The 18,511-nt window shown below is 35.0% G+C and overlaps 1 protein-coding gene across 3 annotated transcripts in view; it reads right to left on the reverse strand.

The window, feature by feature from the left end:
• The window catches only part of LOC106460512, a 32,692-nt gene extending 14,551 nt beyond the window's left edge, over nt 1-18,141 (reverse strand). The window contains exons 1-2 of one of the 3 annotated variants that reach the window (XM_022387259.1): nt 18,039-18,141; nt 17,678-17,777 (exon numbers count right to left, since the gene is read on the reverse strand). The gene's annotated coding sequence lies outside the window, so the exon portion shown is untranslated. Of the gene's footprint in view, nt 1-17,677; nt 17,778-17,883 lie in introns of all 3 variants that reach the window. The other 2 variants (XM_013920224.2, XM_013920223.2) reach the window with 2 other exon arrangements.
• Between the last annotated feature and the right edge of the window lie 370 nt (nt 18,142-18,511).

Genomic DNA, 18,511 nt, shown 5'->3' on the forward strand with positions numbered 1-18,511 from the left:
GTTTAACTATTATACGTGATGTACGTTTTTTGGGGGGTGGTTAATGAGAGTGTTACAAAACACGATATTAATTTCTTGATGACCTAATACTTTGCAAAAGATATGTGCCTATTTTGACCTGTATATATATTTATTCCTGTGTGGGGGTGTCCTCCTCATTATGATTTTCTTTGGCGAACCACAGACATAATAAAAGTATAGCTTACACATATAAGTTTTATATGTGGTGAACTCATACAAGTCTTATTAAGAAAAAAACAAGAAATCTCTTACTAACTAGCATTATAATGGATAAACTGTATTCATCCAATAGGATTGTCAACTTTCCATAACAAGATGGTGGACGCTCTGCACCAAATCTCAAATGATAAGGGAAGTACTAGTTAGTCCGGGGATGTCTCCAGTCATGGGGAAAAAACATTCTTACAACTAACTGGATTTTTAGAAGAATCGCTTTGTTGAGTGACAGAAAGCTAGCGTAACTTATTGCTATATTTAATTTGCAGTTCTTGACACTAGATGTAGTTTGTCCGAATCGCGGAATAAAAGTCCATAAACAGTAGTCAATCTCGGTAGAACATACCATTTTCCTCCTTATTTTAGTATAATTAGATAAGAAAAAATGTTTTGAAACAGTAAACTTACCCTGTCCATTAACAAGACATCAGAGGGTAGATGGAAACCCTAACGTCGCAAAAAATAGAGGGTAAGTGGCAACCCTAACGTTACAAGATATAGAGGGTAAGTGGCAACCCTAACATCACAAGATATAGAGGGTAAGTGGCAACCCTAACGTCACAAGATATAGAGGGTAGGCTGCAACCATAACGTCACAAGATATAGAGCTTAGGTGTTAACCCTAACATCATAAGAAATAAAGAATTGGTGGCAACCATAGCGTCACAAGAAATAGAGGATAGGTGGATACAACTGGCAGCCCTAATGTCTAAAAGCCAAGAATAAGAAACAACAAACTAATTCATTTTTGAACGCTCTAACTTATGCAACTATATTGTAGCAGTTGAAAATACCATATATGCTGTCCACAGGAAAAATCGACCATAATATGGAACATTCCAGCTGAGAGTTATAGATATTGCCCAGAACATTGTTGGTCTTCTACCTGAAGCTTATAAAGATAATCAATACGTGGTTATTGATTACTTCACAAAGGGGCTGAAGCTTATACGCTGGTGTAATCATGAAATGGCTCAGTGCATTTGGAACAATTTAGTTGTTTACACAGTTGGTTTTGGTGAAAATGTAACTTCACTGTAACATCCTCAGTTTGATTATTTGTTCAAGGGGGTATACTAAGTTTCTAAACCCTGAACTAACCAACTGGAATGAGAATCTTGTGACAGTGAACGCCTGTATGATTGTCTTCACTACTTTGCATCTTCCAGACCAAACTACAAAGTCATTGAACAGTAAGTGTTTCCTGTGGTTACGTAAACATATTAATTCACAAAACGCAGGATACAGTAAACTTACACCTGTGAAAACTCGCCACGTAAACCATACGTATAATGCTGCTTGATTTAATGATCCAGTGTAATTTGGATGTTAAGTAAAAGCAGTTAATTTTACACACTTCTTGGGTTATACAATATATAATGATTTAAAGAAACACTTCTATAGAAGTAACCAATGTACCCAGGAATGGAATGGAAATAACAAAGCTACAACTCATGATTTGGACCCTAAAATTGTGGGGATTCAGCCCATTTACTTTTCTAATTAGTAGGCTATGTTCTTTTTTTTTAAATTAATTATTAAAGCACAAGCTCTAGCTCAGAATGGTGAAATGTAGCTTGAACAGTGAATGTGCATCACATGATCTAGGGGTCAGAATTTTGACTGTAACCGAACAGTATACGGAGTATTCAGATAATTATTCATGTTGTAATAACTGTAACCGAACAGTATACGGAGTATTCAGATAATTATTCATGTTGTAATAACTGTAACCGAACAGTATACGGAGTATTCAGATAATTATTCATGTTGTAATAACTGTAACCGAACAGTATACGGAGTATTCAGATAATTATTCATGTTGTAATAACTGTAACCGAACAGTATACGGAGTATTCAGATAATTGTTCCTGTTGTATTGACTGTAACCGCACAGTATACGAAGTATTCAGGTAATTGTACTTGTGTACTGTCACTAGACAGTATAAAGTATTCACATAATTGTCCTTGTACTGACTGTCACCAGACAGTGTACGGAATATTCAAGTAATTGTTCTTGTGTTGTATTGGCCATCGCCGGACAGTCCATTCGGTTTATGTTCCTGGGTCCATAAAACTCACAACTGTGGACTTGTAAGAACACTAACAAATAGGAGAAAGCTAATAACTTTGTGAAACATTAGCCCAACTAAGTAACTTATTAGAGTTATATATGCTATTGTGAGCTATATATGTTTCTGAAATTAATACCTACTTTAAATGATATAAGCTAACAAAAAAGGATCGGGTACATATATATATGTGTAATATTGTTTTACAAAATTTATTGTAACAGCTAAACAAGAGTGATTGTTGACTTAATAACATATTTTGATTACTCTACTGTTTCTCATTATTCTAATTGTGTGGTTATTATAGTTGTTTAGTAGCTTGATGAAGTTTGTTTGTTCGTGAATGTCGCGCAAAACTACTCGAGGGCTACCTGTCTCTAATTTAGAAGTGATAGATTAGAGGGAAGGAAGCTAGTCAACACCGCCCACCGCAAACTCTTGGACTACTCTTTACCAACGAATATGGGATGGACTGTTACATTATAATGCCCCCACGCCTGGGAGTGTGAGCATCTTCGGTGATGGGTTTCGAACCAGCGACCTAGGGATAACGAGTCAAGTACCCTAACCACAAGGACATGCTAGGCCAACTTGATGAAAGAGTTTAGGTTCAAATTGAAGAAGCCAACTAAGCTACTGATTATAATGGATGAAGTAAGTCACAGTGTCGAAAATATAACTTCACTGTTCAGTAGTGTAAACAACCCTCAGCACGCAAAGACTTCTGACGACAGTAAAGTGAATCAGTAAGTCGCTCTGTAGCGTCGTATGTAGCAGCAGCTGTTAAGAACGTAGATAAAGATATATTGAATACATTAAAGGAGGCTGATCAGGTTAGTTAGCAGCTCATTAGGAAAAGCCATGGAGGCTTCTGGTAGATTGACAATAAATGAAACCCGGGACTACGAGTTAGTGAAGACTGTGTTTTTTGACCTGATACTCAGAAACATGTCAGAAACGCTTTCACAACTGCAGAGGAAATGTAGACGAAATTTATAAGGAGTTGGTTAATAGAACAACAGGTTAATGGCAACAAGGGTTAAGGTAAGAAAAAGTAATGACAGATATTGAGCAATTAGAACAGCTAATTTTTAAGCATCTAATTAAGAACACTTCCAGAAATTCTGCTTTTGTGGGAAATTAGGTCCGAGGCAGACTGGGTGACCTAAATAAGGAAACTGGAACAATGCTAAAGTAAAACCAGCTTTCTTTTGTAGCTAAGACAGGAAAACAATGTTTGTAAACTTCCCTAAATCACAATATGATGTGGAGAGTTATGTTAATGGACAGTCTGCTATTATGTTCGAAAACACTGATTGTGACTAAACAGTCCTAAGAATGTCGTTGGTATTATTATTCGATTATTTAAACTGTGAAGTTATTCTAACGGTTGCAGATGGACGGAATGTTATGGCGCCTCTCGCTGTGGTGAAACTGGAAACTTCTTATTCAAGTGTTTTTGTTTGGTTTGGTTTGTTATGAATTTCGCGCAAAGTTACACGAGGGCTATCTGCGCTAGCCATCCCTAATTCAGCAATGTAAGACTAGAGGGAAGACAGCTAGTCATCATCACCCACCGCCAACTCTTGGGCTACTCTTTCATCAACGAATAGAGAGATTGACCGTCACATGATAACGCCCCCACGGCTGAAAGGGCGAACATGTTTGGTGTGACGGGGATTCGAACCCGCGACCAGCAGATTGCGAGTCGAGCGCCCTAACCACCTGGCCATGCCGGGCCTATTCAAGTGGACAGCATATAATAGGTATTGTGGTATCGCGAGGATTCTGGAAAATCCTTATTCAAATGAACAGCATGTTATAGGTGTTGTGATATTTCGAGAATTTCCGGCAAAGTAGAGAATTCTGGGCCTGCAAAAATGGGAAGTTCGCGGATCTCATATGCGGATGTGTTTCCTGATGGGTGCGATGGTTGGGCCACAAAGAATGAAACAGAACACGGAATACGAATGTTTAATGAAAGCCACCACGGTTTACAGTACAAACAATAATACTCTGCTATACAACTCAAGGTAATACCACAGATGATCATGTAGGTGTAAAAATAAAAACCTAAGAACAGTGTGGCTAGTTGGAGCATTGAAAACTTTATGAAACTAAAAGCTCCTGCTAGCGCGTTTTCTTCTCCCTCTAAACTAGACTATCATGTAACTAAGTCTTAACAAACTCACTGTTTGTTCACAGGCGAACTTACTCTTTTACTGAATAAACTAAACTTATGGGGAAATCCATCCACTACTATAAGTAGAAGTAGAAGTTAATTCTATAGTCACTGCAAGACTTGCAACATTCTCACAAAATAAAAAATACAAGAATAATACACTCATCTTGTTACCACAGAAGAATATTGGAATTTTAAGAATTATCATTCATCTAACATAAATCTCTTCATGTAACCCGCATAATCTTATGAACAGTAAATTATATGTAAAGCTGATAAACATCTATGTAGAACTCTTCTAAAGCTCTACAACAAATTCTAAGGTAAACTCTACTTAAAATCTGCTGAATAATCTAAGAAAAATCTGGTAAAGTCTCTTTAAATCTATAAGAAAATCCAGGTAAAAATCTTGTAAAGCCTATAACAAAATCTGGGTAAAATTGTTTTTAGATCTATGACAATCCTTAAGGAAAATGATTTGAATTTGATGATAACATTTGCTCTCTCAGGCCCAAACACTGTTTAAATACGACATTAAACCCTCGAGCTTATGATAGAAAGCATTAGTGATTGGTGCTTGTTAGATAAGTTGGCCAATGGGCAGTGAAGATTATAAATGAGTCCACCTGCAGCTACTGCCTGATTTGCTGATAAGAAAAAACCAACAAACTAATTAAAAAGCAAGTTGTTCTTCCTACAAGAGAATCAGACAAAAATTTGCCTGATCTCCATTTGACTCAATTAGTTGTTAAAATGATATTTTGTGAAGGTATTCTGAGACTTGGTCATGGTCTGCCATTCAGAAGACACCTGGAGGTAAAGAAGACCAAGTAAAGAATACTTGCAGGATATTATTGGCCAGTTATAATTTAAGATGTTGCAGAACACTGCAATATATATCAATAGATTGCAAGTAAAGGTAACAAGGTGAAATCACCCCTAATATCCATGCCTATTTGTATATAGAGAAGTTCCCCTAAGAATCCACAAGATTTTCACCATTCAAATTGGTACACTCATGCAATGTCAGAGGCTCCCTTTGTGTGTGTGAAATACTTCGGTCATTAATATATCAAACGAGAAATACATAGGGATGATGGACATGGTGCAAATTGTTAATGGATTTTAAAAGAAGCCTAGAGGAAGCAAAACACCTGGTATGACAAACGTGCAAGAGGGTGTACATTCGAACCAAACGACATAATTTTAATTTTTCTTCCAACAAGGTACTCCATATTAGAATCAAAGTGGCAAGGTCCTTATAGAGTAGTCCGAAACAGAACATTCTAGTAGAAATTCCATGTATTTGTTTATCAGGTGTTGTTTAAAGAATAACGATTTTGTTAGCTTTGTTTTAAACTTGTGCTTGAAGCTTTCCTTTTATTTCTGTGTACAGTTTATTCTTTTGCAAGTACATTTTTCCAAATCTTGCGTATGGCGGACTAAATACTTACCTGTTAGTTCCGGTTTTATCAGAGAACACCAAATTTGGGTATAATAGTTTAATTATCTCGTAATCGAAAATTCTTTAAGAGTTTTTTGTATAATGATCATACAGGTGTGTTAATTTTTTTATAATTGTCCGAGAATTTCTTGCAAAATTAAAAATTGATCAAAAGAGCTACTAATTAACACAAACAATTTAATCTAGCCAATTAGACGAAAAATGTTTTTTCAAGACTACGGGACTTAACGTTGTGTGTATTTTCGCTTGCAGTGTTAGCCAGTGAAGTTGGTTATGAGATGGCAAGGCGTTTCTTCTGTACATACATCTATATAGCTCACCAAGTTAAGTGTAACGTAATAAACAACTTACACACAAATCCGAGGCTGTTAACGAAACGTCATGTAGTAATATATAAAAGTTTGATAAGTCACTGAAATTAGAAATAATAATTTGACTATCAATATATACATATATGAGACTATAAACAGTGTACACTGAATTTTCATATATAGTTAAGTACTTTTTGACTAAATGTTACTAAGCGTACAGCATACAAACCCACGACTCGACAGTTGGAAAACAGAGGATCATGTATAAATGGAATGAAAAATTTACAATTTTACATATAGGGGAAAGACATATAGCTGGATCGTCCTGAAAAAAAAAACTCTAAAAAATACAAATACAGTGTTACATTATATGTGAACTTTGCAAATAGCTGAATACAAATCGACCTTAGGATCAGTTTTTCACGTGCAAAAATGTAATTAATACCCACATCAAATCCAAATTCTACAGACGTATGCCACCATAGCGAAACGAAATCAATATAAACGTTCTATAAACGTATATCACCACAGCAACACCTAATCCAAACAAAAGTTCTACAGACGTATATCACCACAGCAACACCAAATCCAAATAAACGTGACCAGGGATGGAATTATGTCAGACGGGAATTAGGACCCCTAATAAATACAAGTGCATACAATGCACAAAAATATTAAAATTTCTTTCGTTCCAAGTGGTCACGGCCCTGGTGCAGCCGCTCCTTCTGCCAAACCCTTATTATAGCCCTGAACGTGACGAGATGTAACCGTGAAGAGAACGAACTGGACTCATTATTAGACTATAGAGTCAAACAAAGCAGGAACAATTCTTCAGTCAAAAGCAATATTTATATTTAGCCTAAATATTCAAAATATATTTTTGAGTCATAAATCAACTATTTACGTCTCATACTGACAGATTTTACAGACAATTTAATTGAAAGGTATATTAAATCAGCTCATCTATACGTATAATTTATTTCTACTAATGATATGGAAATATTATACTGTAGCCTAGCGCTGTTAATTGATACAATAGAAGGTTTGTTTAAAACTTAATCACTCCCACTAGTCGATAGAACAGAAGGTTTTTGTCTTGTCGAGCCTATGCTGACGTTTTGGAATTCACCCAGTTCTTTCTTCTTCTACTGTATGGCACTTATTTTACACTTACCTTTCATATCCTTATCAGATAACAATTGGCTTAAAATTGTGCTAAATGTGATTCCGTATTTTGGGCAACCACGAAAATTGTTTTCCGTTATTAGTTAAAGAGATAAATAAACAGAGAAATCCATATTACCCAAAACGTTTTTAACAATAGATGCCTGTGCTATTAATACTAAGGAAACTGTGACGTAAGTTGCAGAGTTATATTAAAATATGAAATGCAGCAAAGCTGGTTTTCATTAAAAGTAATAAAAAAAATTAAGAGTAAATGCTGCGAAGCGTCTTTTTTTTCTTTGATATTTGTTTTCTTTTAGCGCATGCGTATTTACTATAGAAAAATAATACAAATGTAGATGAAAGTTGCAGATATTAGGTGTCTATTTTTTAAAAATATAAACTCACTTTTACGCGACTTGGACCAACTCATTTCTCATATTACCAATACATTAAAAAAATCTTCCACGTGACAAAGTGACTTTTATTAGAAAATTATACGGATTATAGATTACGTGGCAAATAATTATCTATTTTAAAAGTTTGTTTGTTTGATTGTGTGTTTTAGCGAAAAGCTACGCACTAGGCTATTTGCGCTCTATCCGCGATGAGGAGTCGAACGCCAGATGATAGCGTTGTACGTCTGTAAACTTAGCGCTGACCTATTAGAGGGTTTTTCAAGAGAATTTGATTGTTTTTGTATACGTATTTCTTCATCTACGATGTCTTTAAACATTGACACTACAGGTCTAGTGAATAAAATTGTATATGAACATTATGAAGCAGATAAGATATAAAGGGGCGATGATTACTTAGTTATATTTTCAATTTTTAACTTTATATGTCAGTTAGAGGCGCATGAGATTAAGATATACTAAATTCAACTAAGATATTGTTACGATAGCGGAAGTCACGCGACGCCGGGGGCATGCGCGCTGGAGTTTCTAGAAGGATCATGAATTATCGAGGAACTCCGCGAATGTCCTAGTGTTTGCCAGGCGCCGTCTTTTTTAGTATATAAGTCTGGCGAGAAAAACCAGCGAAAAGTCAGAGAAAGATAGATCGGAGATATAGATAATTGAGTCAAGCGAACAGTAGGCCGTAAATAAAGTGTGTGAATCGCTGTGAATTATAGCGTGTGTTTATAAAAGTAGTTAAGTTAAAGTGACTGTGGAAATTCTGTGTGTTCCTAAAAGTTGTATCAAGAAAGAATAAACTAGTTTCAATCAAGACAGGACTTGTATCGCTGAAGTTCCTCGGAAACAATTTCTACCGGAAATTAACAAACAAGTGGATACGTAACAATATAGATAGGTAAATTAGTATAAATAGAAGTAAACAATTACTGATGATTCAGTGTGAAGTGTTTATATGAATAGTGAATGGGAATTCGGGGAAGTTAGTGAATCATCACATATATCCAATGTTTTTAGACTATTGGGTTAATGGATTGATCAGCAAAGAAACTGTTGAAATTGAAAATATTGCTTATGAAATTAGGCCTAACTATGTACAACTACAAGTGAAAGTAGCCTGTATGAAACGTAAATAAAAATAAACTAATTTGTTATCGTTATGTAAACTGGACTTGGTCTTAATTTTAGTAAATAACTGAAATGAACGTGACCAACGACAGAACACATTATAACAGTACGAAATATACTATGGCACAAACAAACAAGGGCCTTTAAATTCCAAGATCATCATCTGAATGTTTAATTTCCAAGAAATCTTTGAATCGTCCAAGAAATAACCTCACGTCCTTTCTTTTATTGCTGTATTATGGACCATCGGAATAAGTTACTTGGATTGAATGGTTAAGCCTGACAGTTGCTTATGGTGACGATGTTTACTCAGTTATCAAGCTATTTATGAAAGGTCAGGTTTATGTAAAGAGAAAGGGGAACTGGGGAAAATGAAGTGGGCTAGTGAGGTACCTGAATAGTATTGTCTTAGTGGATCATGTTGTCGATCTAAAGGGCAGTTTGTTTTACAAAATTGTCATAAACGTGGCCTAATGGTTAACGACTGGGGATCCGAAGCACTGGAGTTCGAGACGTGGTGCACCCACATACGTTTTGCGCTATCACCTGTAGAAGAGTTATTTGAATTACAATAAATCACGCTATTCGGTTTAGAATAGTCATTTTTGGCAATGGGTGCTGCTAACTGGTTGCTTTCGTCTTGTCCGCAGCTCAAAATTAGTGAGAATTATATCTGAACTATAGGGGTAACTTTGAGTAAGTTAGGTGCTGTTCAGGTGAACAAAGTAAAAATATATAAATATCATTGAGAATGCTATTGGAATCCCCTACACAGATTTTCTACGAAATACCAGTTCAACTGTAATGACAGAAATAGTCATGAAATTCACCCGTCCATAACTAATTTCGAATATATTTTTGTTTGTTTGTTTGTTTTTGAATTTCGCGTAAAGCTACACGAGAGCTATCTGCGCTAGTCATCCCTAATTTAGAAGTGTAAGACTAGAGGGAAGGCAGCTAGTCATTACCACCCACCGCCAATTCTTGGGCTACTCTTTTACCAACGAATAGTGGGATTGACCGTCCCATTATAATGCCCCCACGGCTGAAAGGGCGAGCATGTTTGGTGTGACGGGGATTCGAACCCGCGACCCTCAGATTGCGAGTCGAGTGCCCTAACCACCTGGCCATGCCGGGCCCGAATATATTTTAGTCAGATATATTCAAGTAGATTTTTCTAAATTTTTATGCAGGAGTTCAGCGTGTAGTATGACATCTCTGAGTCAACGGCAGCAGAAATGGTAGGGCAGTTTGTAGGAACCATTTTTTGGCATTTAGTCTTTTTTTTTCTGAAAATTTACAAGAATATGCGTTATTTTATGAGGAATCCAAAGGTATAAGCCAATCTATAATTGGATAAAATCCGACGAAGTTTATGGTTGGTTTTTGGCAGTAGAACTGGGTGATTTTTTACCCTAATTCGGACAATGATTATGACATTGTTGTGGTACATTATCTATGGAACATTCACAATTTCCCAAACTTTTTGTGAAACCTGTGAGGAAATGCTGAGACAAGCCAGAATCTCAGAGTATTTGTTCTTGTTGACATGGAAACGAGTTCTGATTCAAATATCTGAGGTGTTACAAGTGTAGCAGGTATGTACGCAATCAAAAAGTTAGCTGGAAGAGAAGTCAGAGAAGCTTCGGCAGAGGAGGTGCTGTAAAGCACCCAAAGAGAAGTACGTCTACGCACAGGAGCGGTAAACTTACTGATGTATCCAACAGTTTGCTCTCAAATTTGTCGTGCGAATCTATACGACGCGAAGAAGGAAAACACTTCAAGATCAGGTAAGGAAAAAAAATACGAAGACGTTTTGAAAGTGAAGTGCAAGACTATTACAAAAATAAGAGAAGAAAGAAGTACTTAAAATAATGACGTTACTATAGGATACGAGTGGTCCACTTTGAAAGGAGAGAATGAATAATCGAATCAAAGAAAACAGCACGGTAACATGATCCCTCAACCATAACATAAGACAAATAGTGTTAATATCTTATGAACATAATTGTAACTTAAGAAATTGTTTACGAACAAAACTTAATGTTAAAATGAGTCGCTGGTACTGTGGAGTACCCAAAGTAATAAAAATAAGCATACCAAAAGTAAGATAGCTGGTGAGAACAAAACGTGGCTCAAGTTTTCGAAGGACAAAATAATACGTAGTTTATGATTTCATAAAATCCGAAGATATCCAGAAAGAAATGTTTAAATTACAGACAACAACAAAAGAAAAAAATATGTTCAGAACATTTCAAACCTAAAATGATTTTACTGCTCCAATACACAATGTTTGACTGTTTAGTATATAACATGAGGATTTGTTTGGTTTTTTTATTGTTGTTTGTGTGTTTCTTTTAGAAAAAAGCTAATAAGGAAATCAAACTTGAAGGGCTCGAAGATTCACCACAGTTTAAAGTTATGATGGATTTGGACAAGGAATCTACTTTAGAAGATTTGCAGAAAGTCTTAAAAAATCGAATGCCACGAACAAGACATTTGGCAACGATTGCTTGCCTGAACTGTATAAATGTGGCAACAACATATTATCTTGAAAGCACAACGGAATTATGCTGCTCTGTTGGAAGAGGAAGTGGTACCTCGAGATTTTAAAGATGCTACAATTATACAGAAACAAGGAGGAGAGAAGAGACTGTGATAATTATAGAGTAGTTCCCTACTGAAAATTGTCACTCGCCCTTATGCTCCCTAGACTACAATCTCTAGGTGAATGAATCTGTTCTGAAGGTCCAAGTGGTTTTCATTCCATCATTTATTTGATATTTTTGTCAAGCAACTGAAAAAGAAGTGTACAGAAAAACGAATTCCACTGTATATAGGCTTCATCATATTGATGAAGGCCTTTTATATAGTCAATAGACATGGCCATTTTACTGTTCTGAAGAAACTGGGTTGTCCTTTAAACTAATACACAAGATTTGCTCGTTATATCAAGTTATGAAGACGACTGTAGTGTATGAAAACAAAAAATCTAATGTCTTTGACAATAATAATAATGGAGTGAAACAGGGGGTGTGTCTTAGCTCCCGTGCTCTTAACATTTACTTTTCTTCCTGCTTCTTCATGCATTTAAGAACTGCAGTGGTGGCATTTGTCTCTGAACAGGACTAGACGGAGGTTTGTTTAACATCACAAGGTGAAAGAACTGGTTCTGGGAGATTTCCTGTTTAATTATGACATGGCCTTGTTTGCCACATTGAATCTTTTCTGCAAACTTTTGTGGAAAGCTTTGCTGTGTCATACAAGAGCTTTGGGTTGACAATTAGTCTCAGGAAGGCTGTGATCATGTATCAAAGAGCGAAAAAACAATACCTGATCTCATTTTGGATGGTAAAGCCCTGGTATTGTCGACAGCTTTTACTACTTGGATTCTACGATCAGAAGAAATCTTGACCTCCAAACTGAACTGACAATCAAAAAAGTAGTTGAGAATTTGGGGCTTTTACAGAAACGAGCATCGAATAACAACAAACTATCAACTAAGGCGAAGATGGGAATATACGAGATTTGAGTACTGTCAAACGTGGGCTACATACAGTATGTATCTTAAGAGACTGAATATCCTCCACATGAGATACCCCCCAGTGACACAGTGGTACGTCTGTGGACTTACTACGCTGGAAACCGGGTTTCGATACCCGTGGTGAGAAGAGTACAGATAGTCCCCTTGTATTTGTGCTTAAGTACAAACAATCGATCAATCAACCAGGTGAGATTTATATTTAAAATACTGAAAATATAGTGGGAAGACAAAATACCAAACACAGATGTGCTAAAGCACACAGGACTGACACACTTAGAAACCATTATTAAGAATTGGAGGTTATCTTGGCACGGCCATATTAGGATGATGTGAGATGGCTCTTGGAAGCGGAGTTGCCCTTTATGGTGGCAACAAACACGTATAAAAATAATGTGAAGTCATTTAACATCAGTGTAGAAAGTTGGGAGGAGTGCACAAATTCCCAAACAATCTGGAAGGAACATCTGGCACCATGTGCAGTTCAACTAAAGATAGAAGTAAAGAGTGAGAAAGAAGAAAACAATGTACTTTAAATTTGGATTCTAACACAGACAACACGTGAACTTGTGAAATTTGTAACAAGCTATATCATTCTCAAATTGGGCATGTCAGCCACAAAAGGACTTATCAGGCACCTGACTAGACCTCTTATTCATACACCATAAAAATCGACGGTTGCCAATATTAACACATAGTCGATTATATGCACTATGTCCATTACGGGGAATCGAACCCCAGATGTTAGCATTGTTACTCCGCAAACTGACCACTGACCCACTAGTGGAAGCAAACATCAGGATACAATTTCCACAATGTGTACTGGGAAAATAATAGAAATATATCAATTTGAAATTCGACAGATATTATAATATGTTTACCTATTTATAATTTTATAACTATGTTCCACATACTTGTTTGTTGTTTTGGAGATATATTTAACATGTGTAAGTTTTCAAAATCATTTTCTACAGCCGTCCCTTTAGCTGTGGTTTTGCGAGATAGTAGACAGGGAGAGTGGGAATCTCGTTAATCTATTAATGCGCTCCACTAATTAGATGACGAGGCATTCGACTACCTTAAAAGAGTCATAGTTAATGTAAAGCAATAGTTGATAAAGATGGCAGAAAAATTATAATACATTTACACACATGGAAGATAGGATAAGGAATCTACAAATGCATATAACAAAATAAGAGTTTTTTGTTTGTTTTTTTTTTTCGCACAAAGCTACACAAGAGCTGTCTGCACAAAACTGTCTTTAATTTTTAACTGATAGTCAAGACAGGAGGCAGTTAGTTTAAAGCAAATATTGACAGCTTTTAGGCTACTCTTCTCAGACTGAACAGTGGGATTTAACCGTCACTAATATTGTACTTTCCATTGCAAAAGGCTTCGTTGTAAGGGTGTTATATCCAAAGCACACTCCTACTTTCTGCATACTTTTCATAAGCCATCCAATATATGAGCACCTGTTTCAAGAGTTTGATCGCCCAGTAATCCATAGCTGCTGCCTCTAGCGACTTTACTAGTATATTCTTAGTATAAAATGGCATGAATGTCTGTTTTATTTTCTACCTGCAGGACGTAGAGGCAGTTGAACTGATATGTCATGGAACCAGCTTATGTAAATATCATTTGTGTCGTTTTACGTATGTTGTGTACCGTTGTTTATGGAACCTGGATGGCTTTTACAACTGACCTTTGTGTTCGCAGATTCTCACCTGTTACAATACTACACACTTTAGATATCATGGTTGGAGTATGATTTATTGTAAGTCTCTTGCTGGGTGGTACTTGTCCCCAAGTTGATCCATATTCCTTTGGTTTCTAATACGTTAACTGTACAAGGTATATCCCCGTCTTTAAAATTCGAAATCTCTGATCTCAACACACGTTTATGATCTGAATGTATGAATATTTTGCGTCCTTTAAAGTGAGTAGCATATTCAAAATGGTTTCAAGGTAATGTACACAGCCCTCTGTAAAAAGCTTCACAATGGACGAAACAGCTAAACTTGTTACATTTAATTATAATTTTCACGTCTCCAAAGATGATAGCCTAGCAGAAGCAACATAGAAAAGACAAAGAGAATATTATAGGTGTGAGTGCAAGCACTAGCAGGACAGGAAGGGCCAGCAGAAATCAAAAAGAAGAAACTTAGGAACATGGAGAATCAAATAAAGACGACGTCAATGAAGACAGCTTCGTAGTTATATTAAAAAGAGTGACATATGGTAATGATTCTGTGGCTTGTAAATAGTGATGTTTGTGGTTTAAACAATTTATATTTGGTAGAGTTGTGCAAAAATACTAAAAAAGTGTAATACAAACAAAACAAAGAGCACTTTAAAAATAGATTAAGCTCGACTATTTTAATTACGTCTTCGCCTTGTAATATTATTTAAAACAAAACCCCCTCATAAAGAAATTACAGGTGGTAAATACATGCCTAAATTTGAAATTATTTATTAGTAGCAATGTTTTTGGGTGTCATGTTATTAAATATTCTAATTTTTGAAAAAGAAAAAGGGAAATGTTTTCTTAGAAATAATTATCCGGAAAATTAACATATCTAACTACAGTAGATGAAATTACTTCATATTGTCCTATCAAACTGAAAATATGGAATGGGCAAAACGTAATTTTATGAGTAACGTTTTAAAGTGTCTAACTTAAAAACCTCTATACTAATATAAAAAATCCAGTAAACAAACAAACTTCGTAGGAACAGTAATTGGGGAAACAAAAAACCAAAAAAGAAAAAAATTTTACAATATTCTAGAGCATTGGCTTACGTCACATATTTGTTTTAAAAATTATCTATGGCAGGTATATGATACCTGTATAGAATTCATCATTTTTTTAAATAATTGCTTAGAATTTTACTTTTTAGAGATACGAAGAAATATAATTAGTTGATCAAAGCTTTGGATGCAAGCCTACGAACGAAATATGACATCAGCCTTATGAAAGCTACTGTTATGAAAGTACTGAGTTGACGTAAGATCTTTCTCGGCAATGGTGTTTCAAAGAAAAAAAAAACACTTACTGTTTACATCTGTGTATTGTATTAAATAAGCTAAAGGGAGACACAAAAAGCTTATGCACCCGTTTCTGCTTATTTTGAGACAACGTTTTGATTTACTTTTACAAGCATCTATTCCCGCACCAATGTATCTCCAAATAGATAGAAAAAAGTGACAAAACTCATTGAATTGTAAAAGAGTAATTAACATTCTCCACATAAAATGTCAATTAAGCGAAAACATTGTTATTAATGACTCCGAAAAACATTGTTCTTAATGACCCCGAAGAAAACATTGTTATTATAGACCCCAAAGAAAACATTGTTACTAATGGCTCGAAGAAAAATTGTTATTAATGACTCCGAAGAATACATTGTTATTAATGACCCCGAAGAAAACATTGTTATTAATGACTCTGAAGAAAACATTGTTACTAATGACTCCGAAGAAAACATTGTTATTAATGACTCCGAAGAAAACATTGTTATTAATGACTTTGAAGAAAACATTGCTATTAACGACCCCGAAGAAAACATTGTTATTAATGACTCTGAAGAAAACATTGTTACTAATGGCTCGAAGAACAATTGTTATTAATGACTCAGAAGAAAACATTGTTATTAATGACTCTGAAGAAAACATTGCTATTAATGAACCCGAAGAAAACATTATTATTAATGTCTCGTAGAAAAATTGTTATTAATAACTCCGAAGAAAACACTGTTATTAATGACTCCGAAGAAAACATTGTTATTAATGACTGAAGAAAACATTGTTATTAATGACTCCGAAGAAAACATTGTTATTAATGACTCTGAAGAAAACATTGCTATTAATGACCCCGAAGAAAACATTGTTATTAATGACTCGAAGAAAAATTGTTATTAATGACTCCGCAGAAAACATTGTTATTAATGACTCCGAAGAAAACATTGTTATTAATGACTCCGAAGAAAACATTGTTATTAATGACTCCGAAGAAAAATTGTTATTAATGACTCTGCAGAAAACATTGTTATTAATGACTCCGAAAAAACATTGTTATTAATGACCGCGAAGAAAACATTGTTATTAATGACCCCGAAGAAAACATTGTTATTAATGACTCCAAAGAAAAATTGTTATTAATGACTCCGAAGAAAACATTATTATTAATGAATCCGAAGAAAACATTGTTATTAATGACCCCGAAGGAGCAATCTCTTTTTTTATTTTAGAGAAAAAAACCCAAAACATACATTTTAAATTCATAATTTCATTTTCAAAGTGTTTATATGGCTTCTAGAACATTTTGTTGAATAAAAGTATTGCTTTGTGAACAACATTGATTTATTCACTTTTGTAATATCACTATTACGTAATTACTTAAAATGTTTCACGGATTATTCAAGTTAACGTAATTTGACACATAATACTCTTAATGTTTTTCTTTCTTTATTGACAGTTTTATCTTACTATAACACATTCCAATGTATGTATTTTTTATTTCTCTCTCTATATGTTTGGCCGGAAAATGGAATCTATAAACATTTCCAAAGCATTAAAAAGTTAACATTTACTGAGTTATAGTCCTAACTAGCAAAAGCAGATGGATCAGCGAAAAGGCTATTGCACTATTAAATTAACACCGGCGTGCAGAAGCGTCGCTAGGTGCTTAAAAGATTCGGGGCTCGGGCTAATAGGCGCGAGAATTTTCGACGTTTCTGTTTGATATCGATCATGGTTTTCTATTCTGATTTTTTAAAACACCAACTGGGAATTCGGGGCACTTTCAAATAGAATCGAGGTACGTGCCGGTGCCAAGTGACGTCTCTGCCAGTGTGAATTATTATTTAAATCATAAAGTAATGTTTCTCTGTGTCAGCAAACATATATTAGTTCTTCCTTATTTTTATCCAGTGATTAAGATAAACAAAACTGTAACTATATACATATAAATATATTTCGGGTGTTTTATTTGTAAACAGAGGTTTCATTACATTTTTAGAAAATAGGCTATTATGAAGAATTTTACCTCGTAGACCCAAAATTTATCATTAAGATTACAACAAGTACACCATTTTTATATTTTATGATGGCAATATTTAGTTTTTTCAGCTTTTACTTTTAAAAATAAGAGAAAGACTCCCACCTTTTTTGTGGCTGTTTTCAATACCGAGAAACTTTTATGTTGGAAACTTATCACGACATGTAATTCTCTTAGTTTGCACCAAGTCCTCGAACTTTGTTACCTATTTAAGAAGAAAAAACATTAGATTGGAAGCACCTTATTTCATGGGTTCAAAATATAATATCTCAACAAGTTTTTAACAGTCTGACTTAAGTTTAATAACTCACAGAAAATCCCGTAATTTTAAACTGGTCAAAGGAGGAGAGGAGAAGAAAGCAACACTTTGTGTACTTAACGAAATACTGTACCGCGTCTTCTGGAAGCGTGATTATTTATCGAATGCTCGTCTATATATATATATATATATTATTACTATTATTACTTATATCGTTTTTTGTATACGTGTGGTGTTCCTAATTATCTCCTTGTTACTGTGGATGACTAGTAGTAATTTATAAATCAGTAATCAGAAGTAGACAAGAATATTCAAATGAACAACTTATTAAAACGAACTAAATATATACGTTACACGTACACTAAAATGGAACAGACGATCCAGTGAGTGAAGCGGCTTTCTGTCACGTGCATATAGGCTCAGTCAGCCACACACCCAGTAGTAACAGCGACATACGAAGAGTAGGTTAAAAGGTTTTCCTCAACATTGTACAAAGCAGATAGAGCCGCCTTACTGGGAAAATATATATATTGTAACTTCTATAGTCAGAAGTTAGCATTTTTGTTTTAATGAGAACTACAAAATGTCACAACCCAAGAACTCCAGTCGATAAGGCTTTGTCTTAGGGTTAAGTTTCGAAATTATATGTATATATAGCATTACTGAATCCTGCAACAATA

This window comes from Limulus polyphemus, unplaced genomic scaffold, assembly GCF_000517525.1.
Source record: "Limulus polyphemus unplaced genomic scaffold, Limulus_polyphemus-2.1.2 Scaffold783, whole genome shotgun sequence".
NCBI lineage: Eukaryota > Metazoa > Arthropoda > Merostomata > Xiphosura > Limulidae > Limulus > Limulus polyphemus.